A 27,372-nucleotide genomic window follows, 5' to 3' on the forward strand; every position below is an offset into this window, starting at 1 on the left:
AGAAAGCAATAATTCTGTGCACACCAAAACTTTTGAAGAGTAAGCAGATCTCAGATAAAACATCCACCACTAGTTTCCTGAGAATAATTGATTGCAAGATAATTTTTGGGGCTCTACAAATACCACCAGCGTGATATGTGAAAGAAAATCTACTTATAGATTTCTCTGTAGGCGAAACATCGTGAGCTGATACTAGATACTTTAATAGAAATAGAGATGTGTGGAACAAGCATAAAAGAAAATCTATTCCTTAAAGAGAATCATCAGACTCAGAATAACAGCTACCACTAGAGAGAGAAAATTGGCCAGTAGGGATGTACTGAGAGAACTGGATGCATTTCTCATCTTATAAAGATGATCCTAGTCAATTCTGGCAATCAGGATTTGATGACAGTGGTTTTTGAATAAACTATATTATTCCCTGTACTTTTCTGAATGTCTGAAATACTTCACAGGAAAAACAAATAAATGTATAAATAGTTACAAGAAGAGTTTAAATTGACTCACAAAAAAATCATCCTTCACTGAGTAATGCAGTAGACAATAATAGTAAAAATTCATTTTTCTTTCTTTTTCTTTCCTTTTTATTGTTATTGTAAGTATGATATACAGAAGGACTACAGTTACATAGTCAGGTAATGAGAACATTTCTTTTTGAACAGTGCCACCTCTTCCCTCATTTTCTCCCAGTTTTCCTTTCCTGATCCCCCTCCTCCACAAGTGGTAGAGTTAATTTTCAACATAGTGTCTAGTATCACTACTGAATGTGTTCAGCCTTAGTAAATAATTTCTGTGCTCTCTCTTACCCTCTCCAAAGCAGATAATCGTACATACAATACCAAAGGTACATAAACCAATAACAGCAACAAAGGAGAGAGAAAAAAAGTAAAATAACAAATGAAAAACCCTATCACTCCCATTTCTTGGAGTTCATTTTGATGGACATCAGGCTATAAGATCATATGCACACAAATATTGAGCCCTTGTGATCCTCTCTTAAAAACATCCTCTTTTGATCTCCTTGTGTGATTGTCTAGAGTACTGTATAAGTTATCATGTCCAAGTGTATTTTTTGTATTTTTTCCATCCAGTGTGTTTAGTTGTAGATTTATAGGCACATTCTATTTACACCAAATGAGGGAAACTATGCAACCTGTATTTCTTTAGGTCTGGCTTATATCACTTAATATAACTTTTCCAAATATTTCTATTTCCTTGTGATTGGTACAATATTATTCTTTCTAATGGAAGTATAAAATTCCATGTGTATCTGTACCACATTTTCTTGATCCTTTCATCCAATGAGGAGTGTCTGGGCGGTTTCCAAAATAGAACGCTACTACACTGTTGGTGGGAATGCAAACTTGTTCAACAACTCTGGAAAGCAGCATGGAGGTTCCCCAAAAGACTAAATATAGAACTTCCCTGTGATCCAGTAATCCCACTCCTGGGCTTTTATCCAATAGAGCAAAAACAAGGCCACACTAAAGATACTAGCACAACCATGTTCATTGCTGCATTGTTTACCATAGGCAAAATATGGAAACAACCCAATAAAAATTTCTTTATAGAATTTTTTTGCAAATCTGTAAAGAAGAAAATAAAATAGTCAGCTAATATTTCTAATTCCATAAGATGCATTAAAATATTCAAGAACCAAAAGTTTTCTGTCTATATAGAAAGCAAAAATTATTTAAAAATAGTACTTCAATAATGAGAAGACAGTATAACCATGTTAACAGAAGTATTCTGGAGGAAGATGACTGGATAACTATTCTTTTATGATTTCAAAAAGTGGGAAGGCAATAAAGTGCAAGGGAGAATATTTTTTACAAAGAAGTCTTTATGTGCAAAATCAAGACTCACAATTCTGTTTGATTCATAAACATGGCTGATATATGCAAAGGGTGAGGCTTCAGACTAAAAAAAATGGTAGACACTATATCAAAAGATTCTAACATGCCTTAATTATTAGACTATAATATTTAGATTCAAAACAACAGAAGATTCTTTGAAGGACACTGAGTTGAAAAATATTCTGGCCAAAATTAGGTTATAAATGTTAAGTTACATTTTATAAATAAACTCAAATGAGACTATGATAGATTGTTCACTATGGAAGATGTGAAGACAAGGGAAAACATAAGAAAAGGAAAAGGTCAAATCAAGGCAAAAGCCAGATTGGATTTTTAAGGTAATATTACTGAAATGAATCTATCCATGTGATTATTAGATGATTTTTAGAGGATGAGATGAATAATTTCAGTAGAACTATGTACATATAAACCTAATGAAAGAAAGTTGCAATGTGAATGAATAGTGAGAACATAAAGAAAGTGTATAGCCAATACAATTTTAAAAATTCTTTTAAAATTATTTTTGTTATCTTTAAGTAGTTGTACAAAGAAATTGCCATTTAACAAAGGAGCTTATGGATACAATTTATCTTGATCAAAATTTCTGATGACCTCATAAATAGCATGCCTGTAATAGGTAATATGATATACAGTAGCAATCAAATTTCCAAACAAAAATCTCTAATATTTGGCCAGTTGCAGTTTCCCCCCCCAACACACAAATGATTGATGGATATTATATATGCCTGTTACTTATGCCAAGTCCTATAGCATACAATCCACTTCTAAATTTATTTTCCCCAGATAGCCACAATAAGATATTCAAGGTTACAAAATATAAAATTATGTTTAAAGGATAAAATATAAAAGCCTATAAATATTTCAGAGTTTTTTCATTATCAAGTGCCTTGCCAGTGCATATTTATTGCCTGATGTGGTCAGTAACTATGTTACCCTAGAAATGGAAAATACCTTGCCTAGATAAACCCAATCTCTCCTACTTCAGTGATGTTTAATCCAGAGATAGTAACTTTGTCCCAAGCCATATGCAATTGAACTAAAGAGTTTCTAAGTCCAAAATTATCTGTGTATGTTTTCTTAAAAAAAACTTATTCTGATACATCTATTTTTATTTCATTATCTAATCTTTAATAATGCTATGAGTAGCAAAAATGGAGAGATTACATTTTTCAATACTTTTACCATTTATGAGCATGGAAATACCTTTAGTATAGTAGTCTCTAGGGGAACTAACCACAAGAAACTTGAAGATAACTGACTTTTCCATGGTACATAAGGATAAGATTGAAGACCTTGTGGAGATCATTCTTTCTTCTAAATTCCTATACACAGAATTTTTTTTAGAATGTGTTCTGCTGCTGCAATTTTCTATTCATAATCTCTCTCACATATGAAAAAAAAGCCAATAGTAGAGCTATGCCTCAAGTGGTAGAGCGCCAGCCTTGAGCTGAAAAGCTGAGGGACAGTGCCCAGGCCCAGAGTTCAAGCCCCATGACTGACAAAAAAATAAAAATAAAAAATAAATAAAAATAAAAACAAAAACAAAGAAAAATGTCTTGTGTCCATGTCTTAGATTCATTTCACTTAGCATCATCTTATATGGTCGTATGTACATAGGGCTATTGAGCTATTATGCTCACTGCTAAGATTATCCTAGATGTATACCAATTAATACAAATAAGGGAAACCATGGAACTTATGTTTCTTTGGATCTGGCTTACTTCACTTAATATGATTTTTTCCAACTCATTTTATTAGGTTGTAAGTTTAACTATTCTCTCTCTCTCTTTCTCTCTTTGTCTCTCTGAATCCATGTTCATTTGTATATGGTGCTTGCACTTTATTCTCTATCTCTACTAATATAATAAGCCACAACTGAACATTGCAATTCAAACTGCATTTTCCCTCCATCTCCATACTTCAGTTCTGCATTATCTTGTTCCTCCCCATGACCACTTTTCATTGGGAATATAGCCTCTAATATCTCCTGTAATTCATGTACATTGTTTAAGACAAAAATTAAGGAAACTAGAAATTGTGGCATTTGGGGAGCTAACTGATATATTCCAGACAGAATCATAAGAGGATCAGAATAAATATTTTAAAGAACTCAGCTACTGAGTCTGATTTATTTTGGAACAGTGAGTGTAAAAAATAGAAGTGCTTTACTTTAACTTATTCAACCTGTAAGATATAAAGGATGTTTTATAGGAAATTTAGAATGTGTTCCGAGACATCTTAATATGTTTTACTGGTTTAGAGAAACACATTAAAGAACATTAAGGTTTGGGTTCTTTGCTTCTTACAGTACTAGAGATTTAACTCAGTCTCATGTTTGTTAGAAAATCAACCATTGAGCCAGACCCAGTCTTCTTGCTCTTTCTTATTTTGTTTTCTTTTGTTTTTCAGATAGATTCTCATGCTAAATTGGCCTGAGTTGACCTAGAACCATTGTCCTCCTACACTCCATTTCCCAAATACCCAATATTATAGGTATGTACCAATGTGCCAACAGAGTATTCATTTTTGCCCAAATAAAAGAAGCTGTGAGGTCAACATCTCAAGATAGAAAATAATTGGATTCCATGAAAGTGTGAACTACAGTGCAGTAAGAAAACAGAGGAATAGGATTGCAGCGAGATCATGCATTTTTCATAATTGTGCAGTCTTGGATAACTGCTTACTTGAATATAACTCTACCTCCCTTATAGAAATTAAATGGTTAATTTATGTGAAATTGCTTATGGCAAGCATATGGAAGGAAATAGAAAAACATTTACTTTTTATTGTATGTATTTTTAACTAGAGAATTCTAAGGTGTGAACACATACTAGAGAGAAATTCACTCCATTAAACAATAACTGCAAGAATTACATAACTTCTACAAACCTTGGTTTCTTCTTCTCTGAAGCAACAAGAATAGCAGGAACTACCTCACAGGATCTGTGTGAAAATATAGGCAATTAAGGAAAATATCTGATGGTAAACAATTAGATCAGAATACTGATCAAAAGAAAAAAATTAAAAATAAGAGGCAAAGTTGAAGGAATACATTTTAAAAAGTGATCTAAGAGATTAGACTTAGAAATTAGACCTAGGAAATTAGATTAGTAAAGAAGAAGGTAGAAGATCTGAAAGTAAAAATGAATGAATGCATCCAAAAGATTGAGTAGATGTGTTATAAAGACAATTCACACTTCTATGAAGAAGGTTGTACAGTTCAAAGTTCTGATCAGGTAATCCAGGACCTGGAAAACATTCTGGATTCAGAGATCTGAATGTTTAAGCAAAAGACTCTTTGGCAGAGAAAGGGATTTGTGCTGATGCTAACCTGGGAGTGAACTTGAAAATACAAGAACGACTTTGAAGAAATCTTGGCAAGATGGATTTTGAAGGGAAAGAAGAGTCTAGCAAAATGGCACGAAAGAGTAAGAGAGATCTCTTGGGTTTTCTTACTTAAGGGAAAAGATAGTTGCATATATAGCAATGCAAATAAGAAGTGGTGAAGCAGAATAGGAAAGGCTGAACATGCAAAAGGAGAAAAAATATATCAGTAACAAACCTAGCTTCTTGCATAACCACTTGGGATATCCATCACAAGGATTAGTAATAGATATCTGGAGGGAAGAAAGAAGAGGAAAATACCACTGATTAGAATAAGAAGCAGTAGGAGGAAATAAACCCACACTTCTATAGTTAATTGACTTTAAGGTAATGTGCCAAGAATGAACAATGGTGAAAGAAGTTGATTTAAACAAGCACATTTGATAAACTGACAATTCACGGGCAGATTATGAAATTATGCTTTATTATACAGCAAACAACTCAAACTAGTTATAAGATTTAAATACAATCCTGAAATTGTTAAATAATTAAGAAAAGAATGCAGGTAAAAGCTAAAGAGCACTGATCTAATCGAAATTTCTTATATGTGAGCTCAAAACATAAACAACAAAAGCAAAATTAAAATGCATCACAATAAAGTGGTCTAAAAGCAATTAAAAGAATCAATTAATATTGAAGACATGATCACAGAATAGCAGAAGGTATTTGCAAATTTTAATTAGATAAAGGGATTGTTTCAAAACGCAAATGGTGTAATTCCTTAGAAAGGCTAACGTACAATTCAACCAAATAAACACTGGGAAATGGTTTCTAGAAATGGACTGAGCAGGGATTGAGGAGAGGCTTGTGTAAATACATGAAAAGAGGAAGAGGGGAGAATGTAGTCATAAAAGACATGTGCATCCTACAAAATTAAGAAAACTGGGGGGGAAGCGAATGGTTGGGAAGGATTAAGAGAATGACAAAAGAGGTGACATTGATCAAGATATATTGCATTCTTAAACTGCTTTGTTAACTGGCAACTCCATAATATAACTACTTAAAGATAATTTTAAAAGACAACTAAATAACATGAAAATACATAATCCTATGTAAAATTGAGCCAAAGACCTGAATAGATATTTCTCAATATCTATTGATTGGCTACAAATGGCCAACAAATATATTACAAAAAATAAAACACCATTAAGCATCTGGGAATTGCAAACCAAAACACTCAATCAGCTATCCCCTCTTAATGCTGAAAATATGAAGATATGATACAGCATATGCCTTAAATGTCCGAAGTCTTGCCTAGTAAACACAGGCCCTGAGTTCCAACTTGAGTACTGAGTAAATAAATGAATACTTATTTATTCATACCTGTTCAATTGGTTATGTATTATCATAAAGATGAAAAATAAAATGTTTTGAAAAATACATTTATATCTAGCACTAGAAAGAGGGGGTGACAATACTCAACAAGAAATGTACTCATTACCTTTCTCATGTAACTGTAACCCTTTGTACAACATCTTTACAATAAAATAAAATGTAAAATAAGTATACAGGGTGACCCATTGTAACAATTAGATGTACCAGATACTATGTTGAAAATGAACTTTACAATTTAGGGGGAAGAAGGAGGAATTGGGGAGATGGGAAGGGAAGAGTTAGTAGGGGAAAAACAAAGGAGTGGGTAACAATGTTCAATAGGAAATGTACTAATTTACCACACTCCTTGATGTAACCTCTCTATACAGCATCTTTACAATAAAATAAATTTTTTTTAAAAAATTCTTCCTGAAAAAAAAAAGAATTTCTATTTTTGCGGATACAATATGCTTTTTTTCTCATTATAATAATGATTTCAAGTCAAAGTGTGATAGTTTAAAAGTTGCATTAACAAAGTTCTAAGTATTATATATAACTAGAAGACCTCTATGGCCTCTGTTTTCAGTCCCAGGTCCATGATTCCTTGACATTCTTCTCCATGGAGAAGTGTTCTAGTTATTTCCTACCTGAGGGATTTCTCTGTGCAGAGCAGACTGTGAAGGCAAAAACAAAGTTTTTTTTATACTATTTGGAGCCATAATCAAGAAGGAACTGATGGACAAAAAGATAACTCATCTTTCTCTCTTCCTAAGTGGAGACAACTCCAAAGCATGCTGCACACTAATTCTTGGTCTTCTCCATATCTTCAGTAATACTGTGGCCATTACTGTGCCTTGGTTTTGGCCCCTTCTGGGGTTCACTTCACCCCCTCTCTGCTAAGGCTTGACAGCACTCTTCATGTCTGACTTTGCAGTATAAAAAAATAAAACTAAATTCAAATGTCACTCACATATTCTAAAAAAATGACCATATTTACTGATACAGAAAAGAAACTAATTAAATCTACTCGAGCTAACCAACCAAACAATAAGCTGTACTCTTCAGTCCTATCACTTAAATCTTAACAGTGATGTGAGTAAGGCAAAGGTTTACAATGCTAAGGCTAAATCAAATTGCAGATGTCATTCCTTCAAGCAGATGATGTGCTAATAATTCTTTTCCTCATTTATCATAACTAAAAGAGCCTGTGTATATTTCAAGAAGATAGTCATTATTGTGTGTTGCATTATTCTACACTTACAACAAAGAGAGTTTGCTTCCTAAAATAATTCTTACTACACCTACAAGCGCCACTTTTATCAGTCATTTTCATTAAAGTAACAAGTTCTTATTAAAGAAAGGACTTTTGTGAATTTGGTAGTTTGTTGTTCCTTACTAGAAGTTGAAAATATTAAATTTGATAATAAAACCCTCTGTCTTTCAACCACAAAGGGATTGCACATATCTGATAGAATGACTGTTCATTTCAATGGTCCACAAAGTGCCCATAAAGCCAAAAAGAATTTTGAAATATAATAAAATTCAACAGATATTTTGTTTTAGTAGCATCATTTGTACCAATATTACAAAGATATTGGTTTAAATATATTATGATGATTTGGAAAATAAAGTATCAATGCATGTGGAATTTCATGAATTCCAAAGAAGATTCTTTTTTGTACATATTTTTATTCTAAAGTTACTGTACAAAGAAGTTACAGGTACATGAGTAAGGAAGGTACATTTCCTAATAAACATTATTACCTCCTCCTTTGTTTTTCCCCTACCATCTTTCCCTCCCTTCCGTAGTGCTTTTAAAAAAAATTTTATTTGCATGTTTTCTGTTTTAGTTTTGAATCTTTTGCATTTTGACCTATTTTAAGTAACAAACTTTCTTGATTTTAAAAATAGCATGTTTGGAACCCTGAAAAAGATCTGTATATCTACTTTCAAAGGTTCTATTCAAAAGAACACTAATGACCAAACAAACAAAAAAATGGCAAGAACTAAAGTTACTGAAATAGGAGCCAAAAAGTGATTCTTCCTGTTTAGTGATAGATAGCATGATCTGATGGGTAGAAAACATTTTTAAAATCCATTAAACAAACAAAGATCTGACAAGTTCAGAAATGTGACAGGTTGGAAATCAATAAAAAAAATTCAGTAATATTTTTACTCACCAACAATAGCTACCAGAGTGACAATCAAATGACTTTCATTAAAAGGCTTCTAAGAACACACAAGGGGGAAAGAACAGCTTCTTCAATAATTATGAATGAGAAATCTGACTGCCTTCATGCAGAAGAATGATATTAAAATGTTAAATGAAACATTTGAAGGTATCAAATGACTTAAATAAAACATAGGAAAAGAAATACTTGGTGTTGATCTGGGAAGTGATTTACTGCATAGGATTCTAAAAGCACAGCAAACTTCTGCACAGCAAATGAAAACAATTAACAGTAAAGAGACAATTGCAGAATGAGAGAAGATACTTGCAAATTATACATGGAACGGTTCCTACTGATCAAAAAGAAGGTAAAATACAGAGTATACATTTTTTCAAAGTACTATTTAAGCTGTGTGCTGGTGGCTCAATCCTGTAATCCTGTCTACTCAGAAGGTTGACATATGAGGATCATGCTTCGAACCCAGCATGGGCAGAAAAGTCCCAGTGAGATGCTTGTCTCCAATAAACCACTCAGAACCCAGAAGTGTTGCTGTGGCTCAAGTGGCAGAGAGCTAGCCTTGAGCACAAAGTGGCTCAGGAACAGCACCCAGGTCCTGAGTCCAAGCGCCACAATTGACAAAAGAGAAAGGAATATATACATACATACATACACATATGTATATGTGTGTATGTATATATATAAATACATAAATATATACATACATATTTATACATGTATATGTTATATATTTATATATGTATTATATTATATAATATATTACAATATTATATGCTATATATAATATTATATTATTATATGTATTTTGTTTATATATATTTATATGTATATAAATATATATTTGTATATATAAATATATGAATACATACACACATATATGTATGTGTATGTACATATATATATATAAATGGCTAACTACTTAACAGATACACAAAAGAATGTTCAACATCCCAAATCATTAAGGAAGTACAAAGCAAAACGAGAGTGACATACTCCCACACACCTGTTAGAAAGGCTATTGCTAAGAGCATAGCAGAAAAAAATAAGTATAAGCAAGAAATAGAGAAAAGAGAATCACTGCACACTATTGGATGGAATATAAATTAATACAGCAGTTTTGCAAAATAGTATAGAAATTGCTGAAGAAAGTAAAAAAAATTACAATCAAACAACATTCCCAGTATAGTATGCTACAAAATTATTCAGAGTGGATGCTAAATGTTCTCACCACAAAGAAATCCTAACTGTGTTAGGGACTGATGGCTAATTGCCTCATTTCCTCATTCCACAATACACACACTGGAACACTACAACATGCCCTTAAAACACCTTTGATTGTGATATGTCAAGGCTCTGTGCAAAGGGAACTCCTCTATATGACTACTTAAAGTTCAGAATAAAATTTGAAGAAAAAACATGTACACCTAGAAAAAGTAAATATTTCCTATATTGCAGACAATATACAAAATCTTGAAAGGTAAAATTAAAGACATCTGATCACATCTGTTGTTCATGGAGGGGGGCAAATGACTGAATTCAAAACACCTGCAGAAAGTATAAAGATTTGCTCTGCTTCTTACAACCATTCCATCAGTAGATGTGCTGTTCTTTGTCTGATTTGCAATGTCCTCTTCCAATATGTAAAGATTCAGCTTAATCCAAAGAGGTTGCTGAAGTCATGTCTCCTGTTGCAGCCCTCCAGAATGGAAATCTACCAGGACAGGGGAAGGCTGGGACCTATTGGTTTGCATTGATTGAGTAGGACCAATTTGGTTCAATTAACAAAAGTCTATCCAGAGCTTACTAAGTACTACTCAGAGATGGTCCACGAGGGAGAGAATATTTCCAAAGGGAAGCTGTATGTGTCACTATACACTAATTACATCCCTAAAGGTAGAAACAACTAATTGCTGGCTCAGTCCAGGCCTCTGAAAAGAGAAAGAATTAAAGATCTCTGCCAGGAGGGAGAGGAGAGATGGTGCCTATTTCAAGATTTTCAGGAGGGCATGCAAAGCACTGGGGTATGCTAGAACATTGAGTCCAAAGTTCCATCAAAGGACCAGCTATCACACATCAAGTACAACTGTGTTTGTTAGTAATTTGTAGTTTATTAGTCCCAAACCTAAAATCTCATGCTGTTCTCATCAGGCACTAATATAAAACAGCTTATTGGCTGAATGCTGAGGATATAAACTGTGTCTATAAAAAATTTATATCTTAGTCCCAGGGTTAAAATTAATAAGAAATGATTCTGATAGCCAAAATAAAAATAAAATGTATTTTCTGATAAAATGGTTTTGTTAAACAACATATATTGCAGATTGTTAAATGCCTTCAGAAACACAATATCACTGATAGAAGAGATTGAAGGATATATAAGCCTAAGTACAGAATTTATTTTCATAAATTCTCCAAATGCTACTATTGACTGCCATATTTTTGTTCAGCTTGCAAAAGAACATTTTTCTCTTTACTCTTTGGTAGAAAGGAAATATTTATATGTAATTAAAGTTATCACTAAAATACAACTCAAACTGCTTCAAATGCATATGTACAAAAGGTTTTTTTGCATATTTAAAAGTCTGCCTACTATATTTCTAGTGTAGGTAAAAGGCAATCTCATCAAAGCAGGGTTGAAACTTTTAGCATCAATTTTATTTACTATTTTTATTTTTTGGGTCTGGTCATGGGGCCTGAACTCTGGGCCTGGGTGCTGTCCCTCAGCTCTTCAGCTCCAGGCTAGTGCTCTACCACTTGAGCCACAGCGCCACTTCCGGCTTTTTTCTTTTTGCTAATGTGGTGCTGAGGAATAGAACCCAGAGCCTCAGGCATGCAAGGCAAGCGCTCTACCACTGAGCCACCTTTCCAGCCCCTAGCATCAATTTTAATGTCTGGTTGGTTTGTTCATTAGTTCTGAGAACTGAACCCAAGAATTCATACATGCAAAGCATGTACCACTGAGTTACACATACAAGCCTCACAATCTATTTCATTCATTTCAATCTATTTTATTCATTTTCATCAGGTTATTTTAAGATCTATATCTTAAAGTTTCTTTTATTCTTCTTCCTTATAAGCAAAATGGCCTTTAAAGTGGTCTTTTTAATGTGCTCCTGCTCTGTTCTTAACCATCTCTTACTTTACCCTCTATGATGCTACCAAAGGATTCTAACCTATATGTAAACCTTGAGAAATTTCTCCCCTGATTAAAAAAAAAATTCTTGAAGACTCATCCTTGTTCAAAACAATTCTTAGAGTTCTTGGCATAAGACCTTTTTGACATGTCTATCTACCCTCACATACTGATCCAAACCATTCTGTGTCATATACCTTGTTACACCAAACTCTGCACAAGTCTACTCCATCCAGTCATGTTTTCCTACTTACTGTTCCTTCTCTAAAATTTGCTCTTTACTTAAACATTGTTCTCAAAAGTTCCTGCTCAAATAACACTCCATCTACAAAGTTACACTTGAAATTTCTGGGATATGTGATTAATCTTTCTGTGAGCTCCAAGAAATTTTTGTTTGCATTTTTTAACTACTTCAAGTAAAATCATAAAATCAACATGGCAATTTTCGAGGCACATAGCATTATTAAAAGGCCATGTGCTCTACAATCTATTTAGTGCACAAAGACTCTTAGGACTCCATTCTGTATAACTAATATATTATTAATAACCACAGAATTATATACACAACATTCTAAGAAAAAATTACTTTATCTTATACTATTGTCTATTTTCTACATTTGTCTTAGAAACATAATTTTAGATGTGAAATTTATTTTGATCTCCTTCTTGTTCGATAGCAAATTATAACCCAGAATAAGTTCATACCAACACTTAAATATGTCAGAAGTCAAAGCATTATTTGTATATCCATGAATAATCTGACAATGATTACAGGTAGAAAAATCATTAGGATGTCAAATGGATAAATGACATCAATCTTCCTTGGAAAACAATTGAAAGTAGAATTCTAGACTTAGATGTTGACAAAAAGTAGGTTTTAGATCATGTTTTGCTTCAAATTAGAATTCCCTCTTCGCATTCAACAGGCACATATTTTTCATCTACAATATTCCAAAATTAAATGCAGTCAGAGTTTTGTTGATAATATTATAAGCTATTCCTATCTTTTCCCTGCATCTTCTAGATCAGCTTCAGAGACTCTGTGCTTACAGCACAGGGCTTATTGATATTCTACTCTGATGATAGTATCACTTTCTTCTTCACAATAAATTTAGCTTAAAGTGTTATAAAAGGCAAGAAGAAACCTAAAATAATTAACTTTATCACATCTCACATGATTCACTTCCTGAAGCTATGCATATTAGAAAATATTATGATTTCTCTATTGCTAATATATAATTAGGAACTTTTAGAAAATTAAGAGTTGCAGCCCTTAGTGCTTGTCATATCTGCTGAATCCCAATGTGAGATAATGAAAGGAACTTACCACATGCTAAGCATTTATTGCATTCATGGATTAGGTTGTTTTAGAGTTGAACTAAATTTATCATTAACATCATCTTTATGAGCTAAGTATTATTACATTTATCTTTTCCTTTGTTTAAATTCAAAAGATAATAAGAAACAGAGGTACACTGAAACACTTTTTCTCTGATCAAAACTCGTTCTTATTTTAAAAACTTTTTGCTTAGTAAGGATTTTTTTGTTTCTTACTGCCTTCAAATAGTTACACAAAGGAGTTTCAATTTAACACATTTGCTTATACGTACAATGAATCTGATAAAATGTGATTCTAAACTGATAAAATGTTATTCTAAAGCATAACTAGAGGCTAGAGATAGAGCTCAGCAGTAGATATGGGCCAGCATGCTTGGGTCCCTATGTTAATTCATCAGCACTGAAAAAAATCAAAGAAAGTAAGTAGCCAGTCCAAGGATAAATCAATTAGCTTAACACTTTTGTCTTACGTAGTGCCACTATAATCAAATATATATTTACTACAAACTCATCATGAGACATCTTCATATTATATATTGTTAGAACTATAACAACATAGCAATACTCATACAAATCCCATATTCAAGTAACAAATTGCACAAAAGTTATTTCAACTTTTCATTGTATCTTATCTACATTTTATGGGTGGTCTACAGATATTGCATCTATCTGTGTCTTGTCATATCTGTCACATATATTTTAATTTTGGTTTTGAATATCTCAAATTTAAATAAAAGATATTATTATACCCTAAACATGTAACATTAAATGAGACCTCAGTGTAGAAAAACAGAGAAACAGATAAATGGATTTTCTTTCTTGCTGCCTTCTCTACTTTCTTCTTCAAAGCAAAAGCTTATCAAATGCCTGCTGTGACACTATTTAGTATGCTTAGATGATAGGCTATATGTGAACAGGAAATGAAGAACAAAGCATGTGACTCCTGATGGTCTAGGAACAAAGAGAAAATAGTAAATCTATTTTTGCCCAAAACGTAGCTAGTAATATCAAACTTAACAAAAATACAAAAGTGTGATGTGGGGAGAAATGCTAACTAAGGAGAGAGATGATAAGTAAGTTCTGAACATAAATCTGGAGAGTGAAAGATTTCAGGGAGATACTTCCCAGGCCACCCTTCAAGGCACAATGCATGCTTTGATTTCACTTATTTTATAAACGGTGTTGCAAACATGTATTTAAGTTTAAAATTCAAAGAGGAGATAGAAGGAAACAAAAAAGATCAAGAATGGAGGGGCAGGGGAACAAAGAAAGAATAAGAGAGAGAGATTGAGAAAGACACCACAAAAAACAAAGACAGAAAAAAAGCACACAATTAATTGCAATTAATAGTAATATTTACCACAGCTCTCTTTGATGAAATTGAGTGGATTTCAAGTTTTACTTAGGTACAAAAGCTGATGAAATAGATTTCTTACCAACTAAGTCACTCAAGTAAGTACACAAATTAGCAATAAGAGGTATTTGATAAATATAGACTTACTGCATACAAGAAAGAAATGAGAGAATAAAAAATGATGAAATAAAATTAATATAATTCTTTGATGGTCTTTTCAAATTCTTTTGGAGGCTACATCTAGACTTGGTTATGAAATGTTCATTTTGATTTAAGGTAAATTCTCAAATTCAGCATTCTTTGCAAACTGTGATCCAATTTCACTTTCTTCTTAATCTGTATGCAAATTTTTCTATCTGTTCTTTAGAAAAATTACAAATTTTTATTTTAAAATTCCTCTGTTAGAAGAATGTAGGGAGACAGGAAATTTACATTTTATAAACAAAATTTTATATCAGAATATTTTATGATATATATAAATGGTTAATATTATTCAACATTAATACATGAAAGGCTCAACTTCCAAGGAAAAAAATCGGACTAAGTTTTTTTTATTTTGAAAATACCACACAGAGGGGTTACAATTACATGAGCAAGGTAATGAGTATATTTCTTTTTTTTTATTGTGAAAATACTGTACAGAGGGGTTACAATTACATGGGCAAGATAATGAGTACATTTCTTATCAAGCATTGTAGCCTCCTCCTTTGTTTCCCCTTCCCATCCCTTCCCAACTTCCTCCCACCTTCCCTCTCAACCCTCCCCCCCCACCACCAAAGTTGTAAAGTTCGTTTTCGACATGACAACTTGTACTTCTCATTGTTGCAACGGGCTCACTTGTACCCTTATTTAAATGACTTGTTTTTCCCCTTCCCCTCCACAAATTATACCCACATCAAATACAGTGAAAGCAGGGGTTATACTGTGGGGGAAGGACATACAAAGCAACAAAGAAATAATCTTATAAATGTGTCAGAAGCAAATGCATGAAAGAACAAAAAAACATTTGAATACATATCTTATGGTTCATTTTCCTAACATCACCTTATCTGACCTTTTCTGCTTGACTCATACATATACTCAATATTGCAAATAAGGGAAACCATGGGACCTATGTTTCTTTAGGCTTGGCTTACTTATTTCTTATTAAGCATTGTTGCCTCCTCCTTTGTTTCCCTTACCATCCCTGCCCTCCCTACCCCCCCAGCCCCTGCCAAAGTTGTCAAGTTCGTTTTTTTCCAATGTTGCAATGGGTCCACCTGTATCCCTATTTAAATCACAGACTATTTTGAAATGAGATATTTCATTTACTCTCATTCTAAACTATATTATATTCTAAACCATGTGGTTTAAATTAGAGCTCCCCAATGACCCAGCAATCCCACTTTTGGGCATTTTCCCAAACAAGGGTATACTAAGGCTAGCAGCACAACTATGTTTATTGCAGCATTATTTACCATAGCTAAGATATGGAACCAACCCAGATGCTCCTCAGTAGATGAATGGATCAAGAAAATGTGGTATATATAAATGGAATTCTATGCTCCATCAGAAAGAATGATATCACCCCATTTGTTAGGAAATGGAAAGACTTGGAAAAAATTATATTAAACCAGGCCCAAAGAGTTCTCATGGCTTCCCTTATTTGCAATAACTAGTACATATGTAGGACAAGAGGCCAAAAGCTATGTACCTATGACCATATAAGATGATGTTAAGGGCTGGGAGGGTGGCTCAGTGGAAGAACACTTGCCTTGCATGCCTGAGGCTCTGGGTTCGATTCCTCAGCACCACATAAGCAAAATGAAAAAAGCCGGAAGTGGCGCTGTGGCTCAAGTGATAGAGTGTTAGCCTTGAGCTGAAGAGCTGAGGGACAGCACCCAGGCCCAGAGTTCAGGCCCCACGACCGGACCCAAAAAAAAAAGATGATGTTAAGCGAAATGAACCCCAAGATAGGGACACAAATATCTTTTTTTTCTTTCTTGCTATTGTTTCTAACATACTTACAATGTACCATGTGATTTTATTTTTTTGTTGCTGCTCTGTATGTTCCTCCCCCATGGTATAACCCCTGTTTTCACTGTATTTGATGTTGGTGTCCTGAATCTTGTATATATACTTCTCTAATTTGGGGAGGGGAAGGGAAAAAACAAAATACTTAAACAAGGAGACAGGTTGACCCATTATAACAACGAGATGTACCAAACACTGTGTTGAAAACGAACTTTACAACTTCAGCGGGGTTGGAGGATAGTTGTGGAGGTGGGAGGGAAGCGATGGTAGGGGGAAATCAAAGGAGGAGCTCAATAGGAAATGCACTCATTACCTTGCTTATGTAACTGTAACCCCTCTGTACATCATTTTACAATAAAAAACATACAAAAATAAATAAAATAAACTACAGTTTAATCTCTGTATTTTAGCCATATTTTTTAATTTCTCAGAGATTATCATCTATGTGACATTTGCATTGAATCTTATCCCTTTTCTATCTTAGTTTTGATACATTGTTATAAAGAGTTGGAATTTTTTCCCTAGTCTAAAATTCAGTTTCTGCTATGGCATGCTACAAAAGTATTTGCCCTATAAGCTAATAAATTGATATGATTACATTCTGTCAGAAAATTATTGCACCTGTTCACTCTTAATTGTTCTTTTTCCAACCATTCCTGGTAGTCTTTGTGTGTGTGTGTGTGTGTGTGTGTGTGTGTGTGCATGTGCACCCGCACGTGCCAGTCCTTGAACGTGAATTCTGGTACTGAATTCTGTGCCTGAGCTTTCATCCTCAAGGCTGGTGCTTCAGCACTTGAGCCACAGACCCACACCCATTTTTTTGGTGGTTTATGGAAGACATGAGTCTCAGAGACTTTTCTGCTCCAGGTAGTTTCAAATTATATCTTAGTCTCCTGAGTAGCTAGGATTACAGGTATAAGCCACTGCACATGGTTGTCTTTTAAGCTAGTTTTATAAGACAGTTGCAGAATAAATCTCATTCACAGATCAAAGGGATTCACTCCAGATTGCTTTCACTGAACTTAGAACATGGAACTGTGAAGTTTTTGCTGTGTAGTTAGAATATCACTATGAATAAGCCTTTGCATGCATTTTGTGCACTGAAAACCCAACCAGACAGTAGACTTCATGACAGATACAGCTAAATCAGCATGCTCTATTCGTGCCCAGATACCCTTCACCCACAACTTCCCTGCTTAGAACTATGGCTCCGGACTCTATTTACAAATGTTGAGCCTCAACATTTTACATATATTTGTAACTCACAGATCATGAAAGGAAAAACACAGATATAGTAAGTAAGCTACATAATGTATTTTTCCTTTAGTCTTCCCAGAAATAATAATGTTTGCTGCTCCTCTCAGTGTGAACGTTTTTATGTATCCCATCTGTAAATGTTCACAAGAATATAAATCCAATACTGAATTGAAATGCATCATTTCCTGAAAACATCATGGCAGTTCTCCTCAGTTTCTAAGGATATATCAGCCCATAAAGAGAAGAACAGAGATCCATTTTTGCCCTCAGTAGAAAAATTTTAGATAGACTTTTTGGGGATTTTTATTGAGTCAGGTAATCAGCCATTGTCCATTTCCATTGACTATCCAGTCTGTGTCTCCACGTGGCCAGAGAACAATGAGGCCATTTTCTGCAATCAAGAAGGCTGTCAGCATTCGTATTGATTTTGGAGAGTGGTGTGGCAAAATGCCTCAATCAGACAATTTAATGGAGGATGAATAAGCCAGCTTAGATGGAGCTGCAAAGAAAAAGGAACACAGCCCTCCCAGGCCCTTCCTTATCATTGGTCCATATGTCAGTGTTCTCCCTGAGAACCATTCCCATTGCCCCTCCATGGCTCCATGAATCCTTAGCAACAACTTCATATATACTGTTTTCAAGATGTCCCAAGAAGGCAGAAGTGAGTACATGTGTGTCCATTGGTGTACAGAAAAGAAGAAGCTACAAGTTTTAAAATAAAAGTATCCACATTATAATCCTTCCAGATGCACATACATCCAACCCAACAGGAAAAAAGAGCTCTCTGCATCTCCAGAACCATCCCAGCCCATCACTGGCCTCTTATACCTCCACCTTTGCAATGCAACTCGCATTGTCATACATAGAGAATCAGGAGACTGAGATCTGAGGATTGCAGTTCAAAGCCAGGCCGGGAACAAAAGTCCGTGAGACTCTTATCTCCAATAAACCACCAGAAAACCAGAAGTGGCGTTGTGACTCAAGTGGTAGAGTGCTCGCCTTGAGCTGAACAGTTAAGGTACAGCCCAGGCCCAGAGTTCAAGCCCCACAACTGACAAAATGAAAGAAAGAAAGAAAGCCAGAAAGTAAGAAAGCAAGAAACAAAGAAAGAAAGGAAGGAAGGAAGGAAGGAAGGAAGTGAGCCAAATCAATACATGACTCCATGTCACACTCCTCAACCTGGAAATGGTTAAAATGTCCCAAGTGACTGGAATCATCCTCTCCATTGCAAGCCCAAATTCATCTCTTGCCAACCTTGCCTTCTACAAGGTGATCTCCTTTATCTAGAGCTGCTCTTATCATACTTACTCTGAGGAGACTAGACTGTCAGCCATTCCACTGTGCACATCTTCAGACTATTTTATTGTGACTTCCTGAACTCTTCAGTCTTTATACAAATATGAATGTCTCAATGAAACTAATATAAACATCCCTAATAAATTGAAAAATATCATCTTTCTCACAATTTCCCCCTATTCATTTCCTTACTGTCTAACATTCTCTACCTTAGGTTTATTTTAATTTTTTCAAAGCATCCATCCATATATTCTATATAATTTACCTCTTTACTCTGTTCATTATTCTGTTCCATTTACTAAGGTGAAAATTCACAGTTGTAGAACCTTTTTTTGTTCCCTGATATATATATATATATATATATATGATATATATATATATATCAATGGATTAGAACAATTGTCAACATGCAAAAAACACTTAGTACATAATGAAGTGAATGAAAACAAATATTTTTACTGAGTCCATATTACATGTCAAAGTATTGCTAAGTATTTTGTCTATAATCTCTTTTCTCCTCCTATATATGCAATCTCAGAAATCTCTTGGTAATTTCAGAAACTGATACTATCAACATTTTTATTGGTTCAGGATTATATAACAAGTAAGTGGCAGAGCCAGGACTGAAACTCCTATCCAACTCATAAAGCTTAGATTTAACTGCTGCCACGTGTTTAAAGTAGCAACTTGTCTCACTACAGGGTTCTACATAATCATCATTCTCTGTTATGTATAAGAAGCTTTCTAGACTGGGAAGCAGAAAGTAAATTATCAAGAGTTATGCTATTCCAGAGTGAAACCTTAATGTGGGGGGAAAGAATTCACAAGACACTAGTTCATAATTTCTATCAGGAAAGACACGTGAAACAGAAGACAAAGAAAAATTTTGTTTGCTGTTCTTTTCGGGCAGATTATCTTGCTTCTTGTCTCTCCTCTTGGGATTATTCCTAGGAATCACTAAGAATTGACCTCTGCTGTTGATCTCCAACTAACAGAAAACCCAGGTATGCACCGTGAGAAAAAAAAAAAGAACGATGAGGTAATCGTTTTTAATCAGTGAAGTTATCTGCTTGGAATTATCTAAATCAACCTGTGTCCTTGATCCTCAGTACATCTCCTTGGCTCCATTTGAATCCAGCAATAATCTCGAAGACAATGTGCAGATCTGGCTCAGGGAAGCATGGGACTCTCACTTTCCCTGCTCTTGGTTCCAGTATATACCCTTGATGTTCTTCTGATCATTGCCTTATTTCAAGTAGGAGGTTGTCATCTAGTGGGGTAGGAATTTGTCCCCATCCGTGTCATTCCAAGCTCCATCTGTGTCTTAGATATGAAGCTTTCATGGGAGAAAGGCAGGGATAAAATTATACAAACTAATTCACTGTATCCAGACCTCACAGGCAGTCATGAACTGAGTAGACTCTTAATATGTGCATTCTGATAAAAATATCCTAGTCTACTCCCCGCTGAGGCACTTTCCACCCACACCAACACTTTACTTTCTTTCTCATTTGGCTGGTGAGTCATATCAATGCAGACAATTTATACTAAATGCTTTGATCCGAAATTTTTACTTCCCTTTGTTGAAAATATTTTTTGTAACTTGAATAGTTCTTGTTGCTACAATTGTCCATGTAATGTCCACATTACAATTCTTCCAGATGTGTATGAAATCAACAGAATCCTCGCATTTCAGTGCACAAAACAATATTTGGTTTTAGGATAAAGCATCTATCAGGCTTTAAAAAATACTCCAAGAGATTGTCTACATAGTGTCTTAAACTGTCCTTTGCAAACTCAATGAAGAGATAATAAATACTTAGGGGTGAGACTATTCTCCATTTTTCTCCACAGTAGATCTTTTTTTTCATCTTTTAACAAGTACTAGTAACTGTCCTTAAATTGATTCTCATTTTTAAAAAATCAAAATTATTATTGTTAAGTTAAAGAAAATAAGAGAAGACTTGTGATGTGTATAGTCATTTACTAAGTGAATTTACTAAGTTAACTTGCTGGGTAGATTTCATACTCTTCTCTGGCTAAGGATCTTCCTGACACAGTATCTCAAATGCACTCTACTACACCTAGCACTACCACAACAAAACACTACTATCAGACTGAGAAAGCATGTCACAATTTAATCTGCTACAGGTTTCCTATTTTGCTTTCCTGTCTCAGGATTATCCAAGTTACTTGCAAATATCATTGGGTAAATGTAAATGGCAGCTCAATAGGAAAACTTTCCTAAATATATTTCCCATCAGATTATCAGAACACCTGTGAAAAATGATTAAATAGTCTTATTAACAGTTTTCTCATTCATTATTTTCATATGGTACCAATTTAGTCTTAGTCCAAGAGACATGTGAATTCATCACCATCCTTGCTGAAATGTCAGAAATGTGACATTTCTTCCTTCACAGCAGATAACAACAAATATACCCCGCTAATCATTTGCTAGATCTTGCTACTCAGCCCCCTCCCCCTGCAGTAATCCTTGTGAAAGAATGACACTTCCCTTCTCATCGCTCTTCAATTCCTATAATCAATTCATTCACCATTGCTCTGATCAGAAAACGTTTTATAATTCCAAGGTTCTCTGGAAAATCAAACTCAGCTTTCTTCCACTCTGTTGAAAATCTCTTTTCCCAAGGCTTTAAATTTTGCCCTTCTAGGTCATTCCTGCTCTATGGATGTAGCAAAGCAAATCTCCTTGGTGGTATTGTGATTTTTCACTCAATCTCCCATTAAAGGGCCTATTTGGTAGAGTCTCCATAGACACAAGGCTATGCAAAAGGGAAAGAAAATTCACTGGGCACAAAGCAATCACTGCTCTTCAGCTCCCCAGATTTACAGCCTGTCACAATTCCTATTGCTCATGTCTATCAAAGGGTTACACAGGAGTAGTATCAGCATGAATGTGCTTTGGAGACCTTAGATTCTACATATGAAAATAAATTTGGAGATTCACTTAAACCCTGGGTTTGCAAAGATTATCACAGGACAATCAGGATCTAGGATTTTGTGATTTGTTCTCTGAGATAGGCAAAACAAAAACAAAACTTCTTGCCCAGGACTGGGGGGAAAAAAAGTTAAAAACAAAGTTTCAGCGCTGCACATGAGGCCTAGTACAGCAAACACTCATTCCCCAGGCCTCAGCATTTTCTCTCCTTACATGACTGTAGGCCTGTGAAGAGCCACTATCTCAGTGCAAGTAAGCTAGATTTATTCTCCTGTTAAACTTCTTTTAATAATCTTCTGTCATAGAGCCCTTTCATCAGTATGCTAACCCAGTTACAAAGACCTGCCTTTGTTACTTGCTAGGCTTTGTCCATTTGAATTCCTATCTAACCGTCTGTGACCATCTAACCATCCTTACTATTCTATACATAAGGAATGATGAATTTGTTTCATAAGAAATCAATAACTATCAAACTCAGCTTATTTCTTCATTCAGTTATTCAACCACTTACATGCATACCTCTTATTTACCTAATCTTGTAACTTTCCATTTTATCTTCATTTCTGAAACAGAAAATCAGAATGTGGGCGTCTTAAATTCAACAGTGTGCATAAGATCATGAATGTGACAAGTAGCAGAAGCATGCATCGAAGTATTTTCTCCCTGATGCAAAGACAACAACATGTTCTAGACTGGGAAATTTTTCCCAAAACTACTCAAAAAATGTTGTGAACTAAAATAAACATGATATTCCAGCATTAAGGGTATAGTTTTTAGCTTAATTTTTATGGGATTAAAATTCTCCAACCCATTCCCTCCATTTATGGTGAAGAACTCAATGAGTCACTCATGCTAAATGTAAAAATATTTTTAGTGTGTAGAATGTGTATGTATGTGTGTGTGTGTGTGTACATGTGTGCATGTATATGCTGCTAGGCATTTATTTAGGCAAAGACTTTATTACTGAACTACACCTTCATATAAAACTAATCCTTATAATACTTAATCTGACATTTTAAGGTCCATCTTCAAATGCAGGGACTCTTACTCATACATATGATTTCTAAAAGACTCAAGAAAAATGTATGTCAATCCCTTATAAAACTGTCAAATACCAGTGGATTGGCAGGTATAATTTTTTTTCCAGGGCTGAGGACCGAACCCAGGGCCTTGAGCGTGCCAGGCGGAAGCCCTTCCGCTGGGCTAAACCCCCAGCCCCAGGTATAATTATTTTTACTCACTAATTTGTTGCTAAATACAATTTACCTACAATTGCATAATTTTAGCATAATAATCCAAGTAATGTTGGGAATAATTCTAGTACATCCTCCATGTTTCATAACTATTTTAATTATCTTTAATTAGTTGTACAAAGTGATGTATTTAAATATGTCAATTTATGGTACAAAAGCAATTACTTTAACCTGCTTGAATTTTGGAATTTCAGAGATGTCTCATATATGCTTTCTATTATTATATTATAGTGTTGTATAAATGAAAAAATGAAGACATTTTAAGGATGTCTTCATATCCCAGAAAAGACAGGGTCAGGAAGTCCAAATCAGTTAGCTAGCTAGAAGGGCCTTACAGCTCTTGAATATTACTTAGTTAAAAAAAATCCATTGCAACAATTAGGTGTACAAGACACTATGTTGAAAATGAACTTTACAACTTCAGGGAGGGGGAAGGAGAGGTGGGGAGGTGGGGATGGAAGGGATAGCAGGGGGAAAACAAAGGAGTGGTACCAATGCTCCAGAGGAAATGTACTCATTACCTTACTCATGTAACTGTAACCCCTCTGTACAGCATCTTTACAATAAAATAAAATTTTAAAAATTCAGTAAGAATAAAACCAACATTTCTTAAAGCCTATTTAGAACCTTGATTGTTTCATGGTGAAGAGATCAGAAATGTATATGTATGACCAAATTCATCAAAAATGTATTCATTAAACATGTGCCCATTTTGTATATCAATTGCCATTTCAATCAAGTTAGTAAATAAATAAATACATACATAAATTCTAAAATATAGATAAAAGCTAATAAATCAAGTCATAATAATATAGTAACAAAAAGACTCAGAGGTTTGCTGGGCACTGGTGACTCACATCAGTAATCCTAGGTACTGAGGAGAAGATGTGAGGTTACCATTCAAAGCCAGCCCAGACAGGAAAGGCCATGGAGCCCTTATCTCCCACTGTCCACTGAAAATACAGACCTAGAATTGTGGCTCAAGTGGTAGAGCACTAACCATTAGCACAAAAACTCGGGGACAAAACTCAATCCCTGATTTCAAAACCCAGGAATGGCATGCTCACGTACTTGTGCTTATTGAGCACACACACACACACAGAGTCAGAGATTGACTTGCATTCCATTCAGTAATGAAATCACAATTCATATACAGAACTAGCTTCAGAAAATATTCAATCATATCATAATAGCAGAATCACAAAGAAAGCTAGTAAGTAAAAGATTTCAGATTATGTCTCTAAAGGTTTCACCACTGGCTGTAAGCAGCTGCCATATGGTTGCTGATGATTATTAAGAGAGAATTCCAGTCTCAGCAGACTTAAATGCAATCAGCAATAGCTGGCAAAAGGATAAAAGATGACAAAGTTAAACTGGCTTATTCAATTATTACTTTGGAAGTGATACATTCCTATAAGGTGCTGCACTAAGTACTATCACAATGAAATGATCCAGCAGATTTCACTTTTCTAATCAAAGATTTCAAAATCCACAGAAAAAGCTAAGGTACAAATAAAACTAATTATAATTAAAAATTAACCAATTAACCAACTGCCAAATTAACCATTGCTGTGATTTGGATCTGAAATGTACAACAACGGCCTAAGGGTTAAAGCTTTAGACCCCAGTTTGGAGCTATTAGAAGGTAGTGAGATTTTAAAGAAGAAGTAAGATCTTGTGAGAAGTCTTCCAGCCTATGAAGATTTGTGCAGTGATATTAAAGCTGTTTTGCTTTCCCACAATGAGGTTTTTTTTTTTACTTCCTCTGACACATGCCCCACGAGAATGGGTTATATTGCTACAAAAACAAAACTGATGAAATCTATTATCCATAGAGTGAAACCTCCCAAACCATCAGCTAAAGTACATCTGTCTTCAGTTCAAGCGAATTTATCTCAGATTGTTTTTTTCTATTTTCACAAAACAACTTTAGGCCGTGCTTAGTTTGTCTTTTTCCCACCTCATCCAATTTAAAAGGCTATATTTCCACTACCTCTGATGCACATACAAAATCCATGTGCTCTAAACAAAAAGTAGCCATGAATAAAATAGTTAAGCAGAGTTGGTGATGTGGCTCAGTTGAAGAGTGACTAACAGGAATGTGTGAGATCCTGAGTGTGATACTCAGCGTTTCCAGAAAGAGAGAGAGAGAGACAGAGACAGAGACAGAGAGAGGGAAAGATAATTATTATGAGAAAGGAATCAATGAATTATAATCAATAGGCCAGGGGAAAAGAAGGATAGGTCAGTAAAGGTAACTAAAAGTTAAGCATGTTAAGCATTAAATGATAACACTCAGCTATTTACCTCTACAATATACATATTACACTAAGCTAGAAAAATCTATAGAAATAGAGAAGTGGGAATCTTAGGAGATGATGACTACCAAGAATTAAAAGCAGAGCAAGACGTACCTATACAAATTGAAGGAAAAAATGAAGAGGTTGTCAGAGAGAGGAAAAAGGCAGAAATGAACTAATACTACCTTAAAATGTAAGACATAATAGCTGAAAACACATGACTTACAACTATTTGACAAAATAACTGTTAAATGCTTGAAGACAAAACTAACTTTACTTGATAGCATTTCAAATATGTGATGATTTAGCTATGTAGTTAGTATTCAGAGAAAATTTAAAAGATATTTAATCTAGACAGAAGAACATTAACAACCTCAAGATGGCTTTAAAAGAGAGTAATTCAATGTAAGAAATGATAATAAAAATAAAATTAAACATGAATGTATCAATAAAGCATTTTAAAAGTTAGTCTTGTTGGAATTATGTGTTTTTATTCAGATTAATAATAATTTTGAGCTTTAATTTACAAAAGAACTCCTCATTTCAGTCATAATTCTATTTTTCCATAGCAATATGAAGGGAAAATGCATTCATATATAATAGTTTAAAGCCATAACACTAACAGATAGCAAGGTTTTTACATAAAAATTAAAATAGAATTTATATCTGCTGAAAGTTCAGAATTCAGCATTGAGATAGACTATATATCAAGTGTCACAGTGACTTAATTATAATATCTTATCTTACTATATAGATGTCATGTTATCACCTCCACAAAATATTTGCACCTGCATAATTAAGGAGCCTGGACACTTCAAGTCTTTGAATGAGAAAGGCCTAAATTCATTTCTGAATTACACTTTGATAATTTTGTGATTCTCTAAACACTACTTAACTTGTCTATGAGTCAATGCATGTCTTACAGTGCTCTAACTAATCAATTGAGATACTGTGTGTGACATATTACGTATATGTTAAATACTAAAAAAAAAAGTAATAGTACATTTTTGAATCATAGAAGTTGTTTTAGTTGTGTGAGGGCTTGTAAAAATTTTTGCAAGCTTTGTGGAATAAAACAATACTGTTGGGCTATGAGAATAGTGTAGTGGCAAAATTCTAACCTCTCATTTGTGAGGATCTAGGATCCATCTGCTTATTACTGGTATTAATGTTTATTGTGATATGGCAGGGTTCAGTACCTAGGATCTTACAAGGCTTCAATCAATGTATTGACTAGACTGTGTTCTTTCTGAAGCTTCCAGGGGAAGAATCTGGTTATGAGCTCATTCTGGCCACTGGTCAAGCCAAGTCCGTTGCTGACTGTCTGGTTTGGCTCCCATTGGTCATCTACATTCTTTGCCACATGGCATCATCCAGCAGTGGATAGACTCTGTTTGAAATATCTCCATTTTTTTCTGTTTACCTCTACATCCAGATGTAAGGGCTCAGGTGATAAGATCCAGCCCACTTGGGTAATCCCCCTTTCCTAACGACAGTTATGACATAAGCCAATTATCTACAGGATGCAGATCACAGTCAGAGTCCCAGAGCAGATTAATAAGCATGTGGAGAGAATGTTGACTGGGGAAACAACTTCAAATTCTGTCTACTCCAGTGTTTAGGTAATAATCGTAATAGCTGACCATTGTGTAATACTTTTTGTGTGTGTTTCATAGGTTTGATCTCAGGGTTTTGAGCATGC

At 34.5% G+C, this 27,372-nt stretch overlaps 1 protein-coding gene across 2 annotated transcripts in view; it reads right to left on the reverse strand.

Annotated features, from left to right (window-relative positions):
• Gabra2 (gamma-aminobutyric acid (GABA) A receptor, alpha 2) overlaps positions 1-27,372 on the reverse strand; it is a 115,164-nt gene that overhangs the window by 63,030 nt on the left and 24,762 nt on the right. Inside the window, exons 1-2 of one of the 2 annotated variants that reach the window (XM_013008957.1) lie at positions 5,440-5,490; positions 4,767-4,820 (exon numbers count right to left, since the gene is read on the reverse strand). The exons of the other annotated variant lie outside the window; for it this stretch is intronic. The gene's annotated coding sequence lies outside the window, so the exon portion shown is untranslated. Of the gene's footprint in view, positions 1-4,766; positions 4,821-5,439; positions 5,491-27,372 lie in introns of those variants that run through there. 2 annotated transcript variants of the gene reach the window in all.

The sequence above is a fragment of the Dipodomys ordii genome, unplaced genomic scaffold (assembly GCF_000151885.1).
Source record: "Dipodomys ordii isolate 6190 unplaced genomic scaffold, Dord_2.0 Scaffold8, whole genome shotgun sequence".
NCBI classification, from domain to species: Eukaryota; Metazoa; Chordata; class Mammalia; order Rodentia; family Heteromyidae; genus Dipodomys; species Dipodomys ordii.